The 18,187-nt window shown below is 39.1% G+C and overlaps 1 protein-coding gene and 1 long non-coding RNA gene across 20 annotated transcripts in view; one reads left to right on the top strand and one right to left on the bottom strand.

The window, feature by feature from the left end:
• DMD (dystrophin) overlaps positions 1-18,187 on the bottom strand; it is a 2,167,959-nt gene that overhangs the window by 38,152 nt on the left and 2,111,620 nt on the right. The gene's annotated exons all lie outside the window — the stretch shown is intronic.
• LOC140628667 (uncharacterized) overlaps positions 1-18,187 on the top strand; it is an 84,928-nt gene that overhangs the window by 66,341 nt on the left and 400 nt on the right. The window contains exon 2 of the long non-coding RNA XR_012026682.1: positions 17,918-18,063. This is a non-coding gene — a long non-coding RNA (uncharacterized lncRNA). The remainder of the gene's footprint in view (positions 1-17,917; positions 18,064-18,187) is intronic.

The following is an 18,187-nucleotide window of genomic DNA, read 5'->3' as shown; positions in this document are numbered from 1 at the left end:
ATGAATTTTCCCTCCTACAGTTCTGAGGCAGGACAAGCAATCATGCTAAAGGTTCAAAAATAGCTCAAAAGAAGTATCTTACAAAAAAGTATCTTGGCCAGAAAACAAATACCAAGTACTTGGAGTTCATATTCTCTTTTAAAGGTGTTTATTTGAAAGACTAATGTTTAAGGTATCGAATTAGAGACAACTTTTCCCAATAAATGTAGTCAGTGTGGCAGAGTTGTTAGGGCATATTTTTGTTAGGAGTTTAGAATTAAAGTTATCTTCTATATTTAAAAATATCTATGCCAATGCCTTTCAAAGTGTATCATGATACTAGATTTTTTTTGGACACAGTATTTATAAAGCATGTAGCAGAGATCATCTTCATAAAAGACCAATGGGATACTTACCCCTATTCCAAGGTGAGTTGTTTTAAAGCTTAACCACAAATACACAGTTTACTCACTTTAACAGTTGGCTGTTGATTTATATTGTTACCAATATATATTTTGCTTTTCTTGAAGTTATACATGTACATCTCACCCCATATTAATTCTCTAATTGTTGGAATGTATTTATGCTGTCATTTCAATATAGTTGAATATATGTCAGCAATCAGATGACGACTCACAGAGAATCTATTTACGTTCTTGATTATCTTGTAAATTCTATTTCCCTGGTAGCTCTCTAAAGAACACTAATTCAAATTCACTGCACATGGCTTTTGTCACCACAATTTCTTCCAGCAGCCAGTCATCCTAAAAAGAATTCTCCCAGTATTAATTTCTTATTCTCCATAGAGCCTTAAAAAAAAACCTTCATTCTATACTCATGTAAATGTATATGATTAATTTTATGTCATCAAATGTACAAACATGGTTGTCCAGATACCAATTTACCTTAAAAAATTTCCTAATCAGAATATTTCATCCCCAAACTGCAGAATACACATTTTTTTTTCAAGTGCACATTGAACATTCTCCAAGACAGATCACATGTGAGTCCACTATACAAGTCTAAGTTTAAGAAGACTGAAATCACATCAAGCCTCTTTTCTGCCCACAAGGGTGTGGAACCTAGGAATCAATTACAAGAAAACACTGGAAAAATACAAACACATGGAGAGTAAACCATGACTGGGTCAACAAAAAAATCAAAGAGGAAATAAAAAAAATACATAGAGACAAATGAAAATGAGAACACAATGGTTCAAAATCTTTGGGATGTAGCAAAGCAAGTTTATAGGGATACGGGCTTACTTCAAGAAAAAAGCAAAGTCTCAAATAATGTAACCTATGCCTAGAAGAGGAACTAGAAAAGGAAAAACCAGCAAAGCCTAAAGTTCATAGAAGAAAGGAAAAAAATAAAGATCACAGAGGACAAAAATGAAATAGAAACTGAAACTAAGAGCTAGTTTTTTGAAAAGATCAACAAAATTGATAAATCTTGAGCCAGACTCATCAAAAGAGTAGCTAAATAAATACAAAATGAAAGGGGTGAAATAACAACCAACATGACAGAGATACAAAGAATTATATGCCAATAAATTGGACAACCTAGGTAAGTTGCTAGAAACACACAATCTCCCAAAAATGAATTAGGAAGAAACAGAAAGTTTGAACATATTGATTAGTAGTAATGAAATTGAATCAGTAAATTAAAAAACTCCCAAAAAACAAAAGGATAGAACCAGATGGCTTCACAGGTGTTTTAAGGAAGAGTTAATACCTATTGTACCCAAATAGTTCCCAAGAAAGAAAATTACAGGACAATATCCTTGATGAACACAGATGAAAAAAATCCTCCACCAAATATTAGCAAACCAAATTCAGTGATATGTTTAAATGATAAATCAACATGACACCACATTAAGAAAATGAAGGATAAAAGCCATATGATCATTGCTTTCACTTCATGTATCGAAACTGACAAACTTTAGCATCCATTTATGATAACAACTCCCCAAAAATGGATTTAGAACAGAGCTCAACATAAAGACCATATATGACAAACCCACAGCTAACATAATATTCAATGTGAAAACCCTTAGAGCTTTTCCTCTAAGATTAGCAACAAGACAAGGATGTCCCTTTCACCACTTTTATTCAACAGATTACTGGAAGTCCTAGTCACAGCAATCTGACAAGAAATAAAAGGCATCCAAACTACTAAGGAAGAAGTAAAATTGCCACTGTTTACAGGTAAGATGATATTATACAGAGAAAACCCTAAAGACTATTAGAATAAATGAATTCAGTACAGTTTATGGAAATAAAATAAGTAAAAATCTGTTGCATTTCAATACACTAATAATGAAGTAGCAGAAAGACAAAGTAAGAAAACAATACCATTTACAACTGCATCAAAAAGAATAAAATACCTAGGAATAAAACTTAAATACCCAGGAAGAGAATTTAATCAAGGAGATGAAAGGCTTGTACTCTGAAACCTCCAAGACTTTGATGAAGAACAGATGACACAAACAAATGGAAAGCTATTCAATGTTCATGGATTGGAAAAAGATCGTTAAAATATCCATACTACCCAAAGCAATCTACAAAACTGAAAGGAATCTCTATCAAAATACCAATAGTATTCCTCATAGAACTAGAACCCATAATCCCAAAATCTGTATGGAACCACATAAGACCCCGACATAGCCAAAGCAATCTTAGAAAAGAGGAACAAAGCTGAGGGCATTACAATCCCAAATTTCAAATTATATTACAAACTTGTACTAATCAAGACACATATAGCCTAGAAATAAATACATACTTAAATGGTCAATAGTCTTTGACAAAGGAGGCAAGAATGTATATAATGGGAGGAATACAGATTCTTCAATTAATGGTTCTGGGAAAACTGGATAGCTATATGCCAATGAATGAAATTGGACCACTTTCTTACTTCATACATAAAAATAAACTCAAGATGGATTAAAGACCTAAATGTGAGACCTAAAACCATAAAAATTCTAAAAGAAAATAGGCAATAATCTTTTGGACACTGGCCTTTAGCAATATTTTTTTGGATGTCTCCTCGGGAAAGAGAAACTAAAGCAAAAATAAACTGTCAGGACTATGTCAAAGTAAAAAGCTTCTACACAGCAAAGGAAATCATCAACAAAACAAATAGGCAACCTATTAAGTGAAAAAACTTATTTGTGAATGATATATCAGATAAGGGGTTAATATACAAAATATATAAACAACTCCTCCAACTCAATACCAGAAAAGCAATCCACTTAAAACATGGACAAAGAACCTGAATACACTTTTTTCCAAAGAAGACATACAGATGGCCAATGTACACATGAAAAAATTTTTTAACATCGCTAATCATCAGGGAAATGCAAATCATAGCCACAGCAAGCTAGCAGTTAACACTTGTCAGAATGGCTAGTATCAGAAAACCAAAAAACAAGTGTTGGCAATGAGATGGAGAAAAGGGAACCATGGAACACTGTTGCTGGGAAAGTAAGTTGGTACAGCCATTGTAAAAAACAGTATAGAGTTTCCTCAAAAAATTAAAAATAAGTACTACTATATGATTCAGAAATTCTCCTTCTGGATATTCATCTGAAGATAACACTAACTCAAAAAGATGAATGCACTCCCATGTTCTTTGCAGCATTTACAATAGCAAAAACCTAAGTGTCCACTGATAGAAAAATGGATAGGGAAGATGTGGTATATACACAATTGAATATTAACCATAAAAAAAGAAATCTTGCCATTAGTGACACCATGGATGAACCTAGAGAGTATTATGCTAAATGAAATAAGTTGGAGAAAGGCAAATAAGCATATGATTTCACTTACATGTGGAATCTAAAAACCAAAAGGAACAAACAAATTGCATAGACTCAAATACAGAGAACTGGTGGTTGCCAGAGGGAAGGAAAAGTAGGGAGACAAGGTGAATGAGTTGAAGGGGAATAAGAGGTACAAACTTTCAGTCATAAAATAGTCATGCAGATGAAAAGTACAGTATAGGGTACAGGAATACTGTCAATAAAAGCACCTACACTTATTGTGGGGAGCAACTGCATGCTGTACAGAATTGCTGAATTACTATGTTGTACACCCGAAAACTAATATAACACGTATGTCAATTATACCTCAATTAAAAATTATAACTAAGATGTTAGAAATAAAAAATTTTAACTGTTAATGAGTAAATTGTTGGCTCATTTCTTCTTTCCTTTAGAACTTCATGGATACTACTCTAGGAGTATTGAATGTTACTCTAGAACAAAAAGTTACACTAAAAAGAAAATATTTCCTAAGCATGGGCACCCGGCTGGCTCATTGGAAGAGCCTGAAATTCTTGATCTCTGGGTTGTCAGTTTGAGCCCCATGCTGGGGGTAGAGATTACTTATAAATAAACAAACTTTAAGAAAATTTCCTAAGCAACTGATGGATATAAGAGAAAAATCAAATTGGCCTTACGTCTACCTGCTGAAACATGAAAGCACCTGGCCCCTCTAGCAATCATAACTACCCACATGCTGGTTATGATAAAGAACATGACAAGAAGTTTTGTGTAATTTCTATGAATTCACAGAGGCCAAGTGTTTTCAATGTCAGTTATCTATTCTTTAAACGCAACTTCCATGCCGAGTATAATTACATAATCGTATCATGGTATTATTGAAATAAAGAGCTAAAGAGCACTTGCCAGTCATCAAAGTCTTCTTAGTAGTATTAGACACTGACCTGTATATCAAAGCATGAACACACAGAGTCTCTTTCATAAGGGTAAGAAAACTATAAAGGTCTGCACCTAAAAAGATTAGGCCCAGAGAAATCCAGCTTTACCCTCATACTATATAAAAAGCAGCTAAATTAAATCACATCCACCAATCTGGATTCAGGCAAATTTAGTATATCATATAGAACTATTATAGATACTATAAATCTAACAAATTAGCAGTTTCTAAAAAAAGGGGAGGGGGAAGATAAATTTTGCAAGCATGAATTATTTTAAAAACAGGAAACTGCACAGAGCTTTTTCAATTATAATAAAATGATTAAAAGCTACACTGTAAAATTTTATCAAGTACCAACTCAGAAATACTCCTAAACTAGATGGAGAGTGTGCCTTTGCATGATCAGTGTTAATTAAGGAGAAGCTCACAGGGTGGGAAGTATGCATATTTTGGGTCTGCCTTAAGCAAAACAGTAAAAATGGCAGGAACCCCCCTCCGCTCCCTGCCCCCCACCCTCAGGTTCTTATTTCTAATATTTCTCTCTTAACACTATCACCCTTTCATGTATTCAGAGCTCTCAATTCCAATGCCTTTCCTACTGAAATTTACTCAGCATAAAGGTGTTATATAAGTCTATTAAACCTTACTGGGATTTTATAATAATGTACCATTTCTTCCAGTGACTTCTGCATTTTAAAAGAGACGTTGAAGCATGTAAAGAAAAGTAAGATTTTTTTTTTTGAACGCACTGCCTTTTTGGTGTCTTTTACCACCAATGGCTGGGGAGGAAACTAGAACATGGTTTGAGAGCATGGTTTTGGAGTCAGGAAGACCTTGATTCACAACTAGGCTTTGCCATGTGCTGAAGCTAGGCCACTGACTTAAGCACCCATTTCATCAGGAGGATTAATGAGCCAGTATATGGTCTACATTCCATATATGCAACTTTCTTAGAACGAGGGCCAGTGCATTCTAAGTGTTCATCATTATTACTTCTTTCTTTCTACATTCTGTACTTTTTAGATTTGGAACTCGGGTGGGATAAAAGCTTCCTTACCAAAGAAAAAGTACTTAAGTTATCTGAAATGATAGCAATCAACCTACTGAACTTGGCAGAAAATACACACATAGAGTGCTTCAAAATGGATTCTTCAGTATTTATCCTCTCTTTATATATACATCAGTTCTAACTCCCCGTCATTACTGTAGTAACTCCAGAATTTGGGAATTTTGTCTTTTCCATGTGTGCTCTAGTCAAATGTATCATAGCTGAACACCTAGGCAAAATGAAAGCACTGAGCTAAGATCATTAGGATGAGATCTCCTTAAAACTACCAAATTATGGCCATTGATTATTGTGGTAATAAAATATTCAGACCAAGTCTACAGAGTTAATGTATCTAGATGTACTCTATTTTTGGGATATGCCCTTGACACACAGTGGAGACCTTACTTGAGTTCTAATAGACAGAACATGACAATATCAATTGGCTTTAGTTTTTTTATCTTCAATGACAGATATTTTTCACAAATTCCTGATCAGGGACCAACACCCTATTGTCTGTAGAATAAATGTATTAATCAAAAGTTCAATGAAAGAAGAAAAGAATTCATTAAAAAATCCTGACTGTACAGCTGGAAATAAGGCAGACATACAAAACCCAAAACTAAAATGACAGTGGCTACTCTTCACCATTCAAAAAGCACAGTAGGATTGGAGAGGCTTTAGAAGTGAGGAATCTGGTCCCCAGGAAGAGTACCACTGGGAGAAGTATGTTTCAATTTTCAGACAAATACAGTAAAATATCAAACTTTCATTGTCTGTGGTCAGCAAAAAGCTGTAACAGTAGCTAGGAGAATCATAATTTTAAGCTTTGTGTGTCCCAGCTTGAGTCCCTCATGAGTAGTTAGACTCAGTCTTAAATTCTCCCAGTAAATTCATCTTGATGGCCTATTTTTCACTTGTTGGCACACACTGCTGTACACTCTTGCCATATCTGATCCTCTGGCCTCCTCTGTTACAATGACAGAAACCACAGAATCATTTCTTTAAAATACATCCCAGCACTTGTACATGAATGTTCAGGGGAGCCTTATCCATAATAGGTACTAAGTGGCAACAACCCAATGCCCATTACCTGCTGACTACTGAGAAAATTGTGGCATATTCATGTGATGGAATATCATTCAGTAATAAAGAATGAATACCTGCTACAACATATATGTCTCTTTAAATATGCTACATGAAAGAAACCACTTACACAAGACCACATATGGTATGATTCCATTCATATGACACATATCCACAGAAATAGAAAACAGATCAGTGGCCAGCTAGGGCTGGAGCAAAGTTCTTTTGGGAAAAATGGACAGTGACTAAAAATGGGTAAGGGGTTTCTTTTTGGGGTGAGGAAATTGTTCTAAAATTGACTGTGATGATAGTTGCACAACTCTATACTAATAACCAGTGGATTATACAGTTAAATGGGTGAGTTGTATCTCAGTAAACCTCATAATCAAAATTAAGTTCTAGATTCAAAATCCTCCTTCTTATAGCACACAAGATATTTCCCTAGTAAAGACTAATTTTCTTATGCTCTCTCATATGGTGGAGGATTTGAGTTTAACCCATGTATATATAAAAGGAAAAGGGTATATACATGCCTGGAGAATTATCTATGCAGATATTTCTCATTACTTTTGAATGATGAATTTTAATAAGCCCAGAAAATGCTCAAGTCTGGGTCAACCTACACAACATAGATGTTTTTACTCTAGTGGAAAATGATCGAACAACTTCAGTAAGGATGAAAAAGAATCCGGGGAAAGAAGAACCTAAGAAATGAGAAAAGCAAGAAAGCCAGCTAAAAATCAACCAAAAATATCCATCTGGGCACAGGAAAATTACAGAGGGTATTCATCCATTCATTTAATCAACATTTATTTGTACACTCAGCACTACCGAGATTTATGAGACAGTCCTTCACTCTTCTAGAGTTCACCTTCTGGTGTGTAGGGATACTACCTTGTGCCACCATGATGATGGGCATTACCCTAATGCCAGAAGACTGGGAATTATGTTCATTGCTAAAGCAAAAAACACAAATTATTTCTATCTTTGAAATAATCACTTTAATTTAATAGGAAATTATAGGAAAAGGATCATAGGAATTTATTTATGACCTATAGTTAGTAGTCAGAGTGGTACCATAAGTAACCCAGAATTGCAAGATACAAAAAAAAAAGGGTCAACTTTAGTTTTTAAGATAGTTTAAAAAAATGGGGGAAATGAAAAAGGGTATGTTGAGTCATCTGCAGAAGCCATCCACTTACCTAAGTAATATACACCAGGAAACTAGTTCTACCTTGGGCATACCCATTACAGTCAACTACACCATGAAGTCTTTCATCGTCTTTTCATGTATATTTTCTTCCTAGGAGGTCCCTAACCTCTTCTGAGGCCTCCACCTCCCTTAAGCCCACCATCTACACACCTCCAAACCCATTATTCCTCTGTCCAGACTTCTCTTTTAAACTTCAGACCTATCTTTTTGATAGTCTCCTGTATGTCTCCATTAGCCATGGGGTCCATGAAGTGTAACTTGCTAAGCCACAAATGTTGATATATTGATCATTTATGCTCTACCATTTCAGTGCCAGAAAAGGAATCTGCTTCCTCAAGTAGCATTCCACAGGACCACAGAGTAGCTACACATCTTTTAAATTTATACCTTAATCTGTTGTTGAGATGAATGCTACACCTGCATTCCTGTTAAAGATAAAGAGGAAGAAATATCTTTCTATGAATTGATCATACACATTTATATATATCACAATCCAGGAGAGGTCTCAAGTAACAACTGGCCTTTGCATCTAACTGATTAAAAAAAAAAAAGGTTCCACAGTAATGGTGATAGAAGTGGAAGTGGCTATCTTTGGTGGACATCTTTCAAGATTCAATCAGTTAAGAACTCCATATATCAGGTTAATTTTGTCAAGTTATTGGTGGAAGTTCTTATGTGTGGTGTGATTAGAAAGCCAGGGTTACTCACTTGGATGTTCCATAAATAGAGCAGAAAGAATTTTCTATGGCCATGAGAGATGACTTAATACCTATCTTTGGATCTTCCAGACTAAATCATTTTAGTTTCTGCATTTATAGGGCTTCACTGCTAGAGCAAATCAAAAATAACTACTGTGAGAAAATCCAGGCTTCATCTGCAGAGACACCTGTTAGAGCCACTTCCTCTAATGTCCCCCAGAAGACAGTAGCTGGGCTTCTCACCTACCACAGGAGAGAGCCAACTGTGCTGTCTCCTTGCCTGATTTTCAAAATTTAGTACAGATCTGCATTTCCTACCCAAAACAAAGTGTGTTCCATAGAACATTACAGTTGGGCTAAGGTCAAGTATGTGTAAGCAACATTGGGTTAAACAAAGCTAATCCTGTTTCTTTACTTCTAGACTCCTCAATGCAAAGGTTAATTGATCATGACTTTCCAAAACAAGTGTTTGTAGACCTTGTCTGTCCTTGGAACTACTTTTTAAAGAGCTTCTTAGAGGTATTCTGCAGGACACATTTTAGGCAACAGAGAACTTCCATGGAGAAATACCATCAGCTCTTTGGCCTTTAATGTTAAGCTTTTCACAATTATCAAAGGGACTAGAAGCTACCACATACAACTTCCTTCAGTCTCTGTTATAAAAGGACACTAGCCAATGATCACATCAAGTGTTAACACTGTTTAAGAGTCCAGGACCGCCCGAGTTTGAATCCAAGCCCCATTCCTTGCTAGCTGTGTGACATGTCCTTCATACTTGGTGCCACAAAATCTTTATTTGGAAGACAACCTCTCCTTCATAGGGTCACTGTAAGGATTAGATAAGATCTTCTACATACTCAGAAAAGTTCCCATCTGCAGCCAAGGACATGGTGCTTAAACAACAGTCATTTTTTATTTTTGTTACTATTTAGAGCCAGGAAAACCGTGTTTCCTTAGGCAGGTGCATGCTTCTTTCATCCAACATTAAGAGATCAACAAATTATGTTTCCTCATATCCCAACTGGGGGCAGGGAAGCTGGGACCAAATCTGAATCTCATTTATATCAACTATGCTAATCCCTACTATGTTCACTGCTTTACGATTTAAACCGTGGGAATCTTCTTTCTACACTTTTTTTTCAAATCCTTTTTTGGAAAGTGAGTACATAATATCAGTATAGCAAATTGCCCCTTGAGTCTCTTGGGACAAATATAACTCCATGGCCCCCAGATGCAGTTCCTTTTCCCTATGCACTGACCTTTGCCAATCAGTAGCTTTTCCTGTATGTACGACATTGTCTGGTTTGCTTTTGAATGATCACTTCCCCATTCCCTAGTTAAAAATTTTCTTATCATCCAATTTTTCCTTATTCCATCTTCCCCTGGCCTCATTCATTCAGTGACCTTCGCATGTCCCCATCCCTTCTTCACTTGCTTGCGACACCCTTAGCTCAGAACCTGGCCATCTTTCAGCGAACTGTTTCCACGACTTTTCTACCAATCTCTATGGCTTTAGCTCCCTCTGCCTCTTCTCAAAAAACCTTCGGTGTTCAACTGCTTACAGGATAAAATCCAAACTACTTAATAGGACATAGACAGTCCTTTGCACCGTGGTCTCCACCTACGGTTCCACTACTCTACCATTCTCCCCATTCCATGCTATGGCGGCAAATTACTCTCTGCCCCATCAGTCTGGAAGGTTCAGCCTCTCCCCTGGAAAAGTCAGCCTGGAAAAGTCCTCTGCAGTCTAGCTTCAACTCTCTTGGTGAAAGCCTCTCTGGTCTCACCTGACAGAATTAATCCTTTGCCTCTGTGCCCCCCAGAGTGTTTGTCACGATGGGTTATGACTGTTTATAATTAATTGTTTGCATTTTAATGCCTTTTCTTCAATGCTGAGCTCCATGAAGGTGAGAACCAAGGCTTATTCATCTCTGTAGCACTGGCACTTTGAAAAAACACATTAAGCGTTCACCGTCTCTGCTTAACTGCATTGGAATGATCTCCTTGGGCCCGGAAAGTAACTAAAGAAAGTGAGGAGCACAGTTCTCCTACAGCCCAGCGGGATGGTAACACAAGTCAAAAGGAGGCTAAGGGTCTTCAGCGAAGGACCTAACAAGGGACTCTGGATTAGAAGAGCTTCACCTTTATGCAGGCTGTTCAAGGAGAGGGCAGCAGCTCCCAGAAATCCTGAATATTCTGATCAGCAGAAGGGTACTTGGGTTTTTCTAATAGTCCTTCGAAACTATCCAATTTCCTGTGCCAACAATCTAAGCTCACTAGACAGCAGTGTGATTTTTTTAAAAAGATTTTATTTATTCGTGAGAGACACAGAGAGAGAGAGGCAGAGACACAGGCAGAGGGAGAAGCAGGCTCCCTATGGGGAGCCCGATGGTGGGACTCGATCCCAGGACCCAGGATCACACCCTGGGCTGAAGGCAGACGCTCAATCACTGAGCCACCCAGGCGCCTCAGCAGTGTGATTTTTATTCTGATTTTCAAGATACCTGTTTGTGAGATGGAGGACCTGGAATGGGGGGACAATTCCAGTCTCTAAAAAACATATACTCCCCATTTAAACAGAGGAAGTATTTATACTCAAATGCCGTGCCGTTCCCCAAAAAGGTTTAAGGCAACGTTAATACATGTAGTATAACGAGACCGCTAAAAAGAGAATTAGATTCAAGGGAGCAGTAAATTGTCCTTCTGGGTTATCCATCCCCTTCCAGCAACTGGATGGGATGAATTGGTCCCCTCAGGCTTCGATTTGATTAACTCCAGATAAACTGAAGGAAATTTAGTTACTGGACTGGTTAGTCTGAGACTGAGCCTCTGAATCATGGGGACTCCAGCCCACGAGCCCATTACCTGCCTGAGGAGAGCCAAGTGGGCTGACTCCTGCCCACCTTATTAAATTCAGTGTGTCTGCCCTAAAGCTTCTCTTGCTAAAGCATCTCTCCTACGATGGCTTCCCTTGCCAAAAAAAGACCTTAGGTGTCCGATTTATGAAGGAAAACTAGTTCCCTTTATCTCATAAAGCTCTGCAGCCCTTTGTCTTGAGGGCACATGTTGCCAAGTGACAGGAAGGCCTAGTTTCATGAAATTCCTCACATCCTACTCCTCTTTTCCCCCTAGTCCAGCTTAAAAGAAATGTGCAGACCAACTAGGAGAATCACTGTCCCCACTAATCACCGGTGAAGTCTGTGTGACATGTAACACTCCGTGATGCTACCGGCCCCCATGCCATATCCTCTGTTCTGCATCTCCCACACTGTCTTCAGAGGCGGCCCTTCTCCCATCCAGAGCCATACCTCCTCTTGTGCCCATAACCGCTCTCCCTCCTGCCTCCTTTTTTTTTAATTTTTTTAAAATTTTTATTTATTTATGATAGTCACAGAGAGAGAGAGAGAGGCAGAGACATAGGCAGAGGGAGAAGCAGGCTCCATGCACCGGGAGCCCGACGTGGGATTCGATCCCGGGTCTCAGGATCGCGCCCTGGGCCAAAGGCAGGCGCCAAACTGCTGCGCCACCCAGGGATCCCTCCCTCCTGCCTCGTTTGGGCCAATGCTCCCATCATCCCCAAGTTCTCCTCCTCTCTCCTTCTGGAATATTCTTCCAGCATGTAAGCTATTAGGGATCTTTGAGTAAGAAGATAGGATGAACCCCACATGGTACTGTATGAAATAATCCCAGGACACCTGGGTGGCTCAGTGGTTGAGTGTCTGCCTTCGGCTCAGGTTGTGATCCTGGGGTCCTTGGATCGAGTCTCGCATCGGGCTCCCTGCAGGGAGCCTGCTTCTCCCTCTGCCTATGTCTCTGCCTCTCTCTCCATGTCTTTCATGAATAAATAAATAAAATCTTAAAAAAAATCCCAAGAAGCACAAATTTATTTGTAAAGATTTACACGTGTAGAGATTATTTATGAAAGGATACCTAAGAACCCAATATGGGTGGTAGCCCTTGGAGCTGAAAACACTACAGTTAGGGAAGAAGGCTGGAGAAGGACTCCATTTTCTCCATCTGCCTTTTGGAACCATTTGGATTCCATGTAATGTGCGTGATGACCTATTTTTAGAAAGGTAGTTAAACAGACATTGTAATGTCCAAATCTTCCAGACTTCTACCAAGCCCCATGTTCTTCTGCTACACACTGCCTGGGTAGGTAAGTTCAGTCTTTTAGTTTCAACTGCTCCTTGGGAGCTGGTGGCTCCTAGGTCTAGTATCTTTGGAAGCTTCACAGTTCTACTCTGGCTGTCAGACATTTACCCGTGGGTGTGTCACCAGGCCTTAGACTCAACTTCTCCCACCCCCCATTCACCGGCTTCCAGCTGCTCCACCCTTGAGGAAGGAGGTTTATAAATACTGTAAATACTATAAACTTATATTTGTTTTAAAAATATAGATAAAGAAGGGACCTGCTTCTCTTCCCGAATTGCCAGTCCAAGATGCAAACAACCATCATCTTGCCACACATCCCCTCCAGAACTGGGACTCATTCCTTCCCTCCCTCCTCAGATCCATGGAACCCCCACGTCAAGCAGCTCTGCCCCTGCCCAGAAATACTACTCAAATTTAGCCTGTCCTCCCCATTTCTGTTACCTTCCTTTAGGCCCCAGTGATCTCTTTCATGGGTTTCCATGCCACTCCCAATTTCAATTCCTTCTTCCAGTATAGTTCTTTTCAGGGTCACCCTCCACACAGCTGCCTGAGCCATGGAGGTAAGTGTAGATCTAACAGTACCAACCAGTCTTCTGCCCGAGTGGCTCCCCATCCTAGGTGAGGTGGCACCACACCCTTCCCGGCAAAAGCCTAAGGAAGGATTATGGAATCAAGACCTCGGAGACAATGCAGAAAATGGCCAGCCCTGGGCCCAAGGTCATTCCATCATTCACACGGTAAAGCAACAGGATCATGATTCCCAGCTAGTTCAACTCTGTTGCCTAAGTGACCAATCTAGAATTTCTGTGACGATAACATTTATAATCTGGCATGATCACTGGAGGAAAGAAAAGGAGCAAGGAAAACTCAAATTTAGACTGCACAGTGTCCGGTCGCCCAACAAGACATATGAAAGATACCGAGTAGGTACTAGGAATTCCCACAGTTCCCTGCTGCCATATAACATCTACTGACAACCTGAATTCACTTCAGCCCTCACAGTAAATCAGGTTCGTATTTACCCTCCTTTTAGACCCGAGAATAATCTAATCAATTTGGTATGCAGGCAACAGGATGGCAATGAGTTTTGGTCTCCCATAAAGGTTGCCTTTTCATTGAGAGGGTCACATCTAAAATTTCAGGGCAAGTCTTACTTCATTTAGACAGTGCAGAGTAAAATACGTTGGAATCTGACACTACTGCGTTTAGTCAGGAGATTGAAGGCTTTTGAGTCTGTGCAGGAAAAAAGCCAACTGTGAGCTTGCAATGCTAAAGACACACAATGGATCAAATTCTCAATATCCAACTGGTCTCAATCAGATGACAGTGAATCTGAATTATCTGCAGAATGAGGATGAGACAGTATCCAGAAGTTAAACATTAAAGATGGTGTAAGTCACTAGTCACCCAAATTTATGAGATGCTAGCGAGAAAATTCAGAGTCAGATTTAGCTTTTGCTCAGAGCTTTCAACTTATATTTGTGGTAGTCACCAACAATCAAGAGAATGCCACTGGGCGAGACATACATGGCCTAGGATTCAGAAAATGAATGTTTAACATTCTAAATTTATGACAAAGCAATGCCTGGTGCTAATCAAGGAAGTTTGGAGAAGGGAAGTATTTTGAAAAGCAAGCAGAAGAACAGCTTTTAAAAGGCGTTGCTCTATAAAATTAGGTTTTAAAGATAATTTTAGTCAAAAGTACATGTGTGAATGCTACACTTAAAATAAATCCAGCTTCATTTCATTCATTCATTCATTCAACAAATACTTATTGAATGCTATGTCCAACAGCTGGGAGAAATGGAATCCTAAAGACCGAGGTAACATACCCGGGAGACACTTCTACATTAGTCATTCTCTTTCTCTCCAAGGGGATCGTGGGGGAGCAGTCATGAAGATGAACAGAAATCAAGAACATATCTCTTCAGGAAGGGGGATCTCCAAGCCTATTTTTTTAAAGATTATTTGTTTGTTTATTCATGAGAGACACACAGAGAGAGGCAGAGACATAGAGGGAGAAGTAGGTTCCTCACAGGGAGCCCAATGTAGGACTCAATCCCTGGACCTGGGATCATGCTCTGAGCCGAAGGTAGACATTTAACTGCTGAGCCACCCAGGTGTCCCTCCAAGCCTCTTTCCTTGCTCTGTCATTTGGAGGTAAGTCCTAACTACAGAATAAAGGAATACAAAATACATGTAGATATGGTAAGTATATGTCCGAAGGACATGGGACAATCTCAATTTTGAATATCCATTCCCCAGAGAGCCTGAGTAGTTCAGTAGGTTGAACATCTGACTCTTGATTTCGACTCAGGTCATGATCTCAGGGCCATGGGTGTGGGGGCTCAGTGCTCAGTGGGGACTCTGCTTGTCTCTCTCCCTCTCCCTCTGCCCCTTCTCCAGCTTGTGCTACGTGTGTGTGCACGCGTGCGCACGTGCGCTCGCTCTCTAATATCTATTCTCATTTTTTTCTAAAAGTATGCTTGTATTCGTCTAATTACATAGCCCAGTTTGACTCAGGAAATGCAGTCAGCTTGGCAGGCCCTGAGGGAGGACATCTACTGAGCCCCTGGATTCTCTCAGAGGAAGGACAGGAAATGGTGAATGAAAGCTCCTTAAGCATCACTCAATTCAGGGATCAAGAAGGCAAAACTATGGCTCTGAAGCTTTGGGCAGAACTATAAGAAGACAAGAGAGAACAGAGCAAAGGAAACCAGACAGTGTATTTTCGGGAGGGGGGCTCTCTGGAGACATTTCTTTGGAATAGGGTAGGAAGGGAAAATGAGATATAGTGAAGAGAAGAAGAAAGAAGGCTCATCCTGACCTTTACTTGAAGGTCAAGAGGACTTCCAGAAAGACTTGCATCAACATCAGATTCTTCATTTTGGAGCTGTAAGGAGCCCTGGTGTAAATTTCTTTTTTTTTCTTTCTTCTACAGAATAAACCATCCCATTCTTGGGGAATGGTCTTGGATATCCTTTAGGAGAAAGTAGTTATCACTGTACCACAAGTAACTGAGTTAGTTTGTTCATGCATAGTCCTTAATAATATTGCCGCAGGGCTCCTGGCTCAGAGGAACATGCAACTCTTGATCTTGGGGTCATGGGTTTGAGCCCCATGGTGGGTGTAGAGATTACTTAAATTTTAAAAAAAGCTTAAAAAACGTAATACTGCTTCAAGTCAAGGTACATTCTAGGGACTATGTCACAATTCTATGTAAGTTTTGTTTATATACAATGACTCTTTTTTATGCTTTGGTGCAATAGTTAGCTATTTCAAGTCAGAAAATCTGGACTTGAAGTTGGTTCTGCCATTGGCTCATTGACAAATCTGGTTCAAGCCATTTGAACCTCTATGAACCAGCATTTCTCCATCCATCTTCTTTACAGAGCTTTAAGGGAGATTAAATGACTCAAAATACATTAAAGTGCTCTGGAAATGATGAAATGATAGATAAATGATGGTTATCAGTATTCTTTATCAACATCCTTTGGACTGGTCTTCGTGGTACGGAAGGAAAGTGTGCTAACAACAAACAAAACTCTTACCAATGACACAGAGAGATACATTGCACAACGGGCAACAATCCTATAGCACAAAAACGTTTTTACTCCTGGATAACATCAAATTCTACTTATAATGCCAATGCTAACATTCTCTTCTTATTTGACTTTGACCCCTAAGATAACTATAGGTTTAATATAGATGGATACTAAGGAGGAACCTCAATAAAATGGAAAGAAATGTTTTATCTACCATTCAGTGCCAGTTTTACAAATAAAGCCAAAAATAGTATTACCATTAAACCAAAAAAATGTTCAGTATTACCTCCTAGATGGTACTCATATGACATCCTTGCTGTATTCTTAAAGTTAGGTTTTTACCAAACATTTCCTGATTACCCCCTAAGTATTCACACTGTGCTAGGAACTCTAGGGGACGATTATGAGGATTAAGACACAGTCCTTGCCCCAAAGGCATTCACTGTCTTGTTAGAGGGAGGCTCTGGGATAACTGATAAAAAGGCAAACTGTCAGGGAGTTCTCTGAGAAAGGTTCACAGTATTCAGAGAATATAGGCAAAAGATTGATTACTTCCAAATGCAGGGATCTGCCAGAGCTCTATGGAGAAGATTATTTTGAAGAAGGTCACAGAGGATGGGTAGGACTCTTTCATCAGATATGGGAGGGATGGGGGTTAGCAGGTAGTCTGAGACGCAAGCTTGAGCTTGACCCAGAAAGTGGATGAGAGCAGGATGTATTCAGAAACAGTTGCTACAGCAGCGTGGCTGGAACACAGGTACAGAGGAAGATAATGTCATAAAAGAAAATCAAGAGAAAATTCTGAACAGTTTTAGGATTCCTGGGTTTGCCAGAAAAATCCAGTTTCTGAAAAGCTGGATTTTTTTTCTAGATGCAGAAACACAATGAAGGAAGAATGACATGAAGGGTCTTGGTTCTGGAAAGATAAACAATTCAAGTCGGTATGGAGGATATACTGGAAGGGTGAGAAAAGTAGTAAAGAGAAGCCAACCGGATAAGAAGCATGGCCACAGGTTTTAAGAGCTAGACGGGGGGCAGTGGCAGCAGAAAGCAGTGGATGAGTGGTATTTTGCTTTTTCATCTTGAGGGGACATACTCCCCCAGGGCACCACTTCTCCGACATACCGCACTGTCTAGATTCACAGCTCTTGACGCCTTGGGCTAAAACCAAAGAGATGAAAGTAGTCAAGTCCCACAAATGTGAGCAACTGCTCCTTTTAAAGACTTGCCTGGTGGCATTTGTCTAAAGAAGGCCCCGTGAGTTAGAAGTGATCATAGGTAAAAGCCTCTCTTAACCAAGAGACAGACCTGTGATAAAATAAATGTAACACAAAAGTCAATGGCCAATGATTTCTATTATCCTGATGCCACATAATACCCCAGAATTTTTACACCCATGTCCTCTCTGTAGTCTTTATGTATCTTCTTCACCATTTTAACTGCTGTTGTTTCTATTTTTCTGCGAACATCTTTTTCAGATGATGACTGACCACTGGCATTGTCTCACTAATCTGCTATGATGGTGAACATAAATGACTTCCGTGTTTGAGGGTGGAAATAAGATGAATGAATTTGTTCCCAGGTCGGACCAAGCCAACGAACCTCCTTTCTTAAATGCTTTGAGGTAGTAATATGGCCAAATACATGTACAAATCATATAACTGTAAAATTAATAGGACTTGCTTTGTTCTTAAACTCACTTCTCAAATATAAAATCAAAGCCCCTGAAACACATGCAACAAATCAAT

Source organism: Canis lupus, chromosome X (genome assembly GCF_048164855.1).
Source record: "Canis lupus baileyi chromosome X, mCanLup2.hap1, whole genome shotgun sequence".
In the NCBI taxonomy this organism is placed as follows: Eukaryota; Metazoa; Chordata; class Mammalia; order Carnivora; family Canidae; genus Canis; species Canis lupus.
The sequence above is the reverse complement of the archived record's forward strand: the minus strand, read 5'-3'. Positions and strand labels throughout refer to the sequence as shown.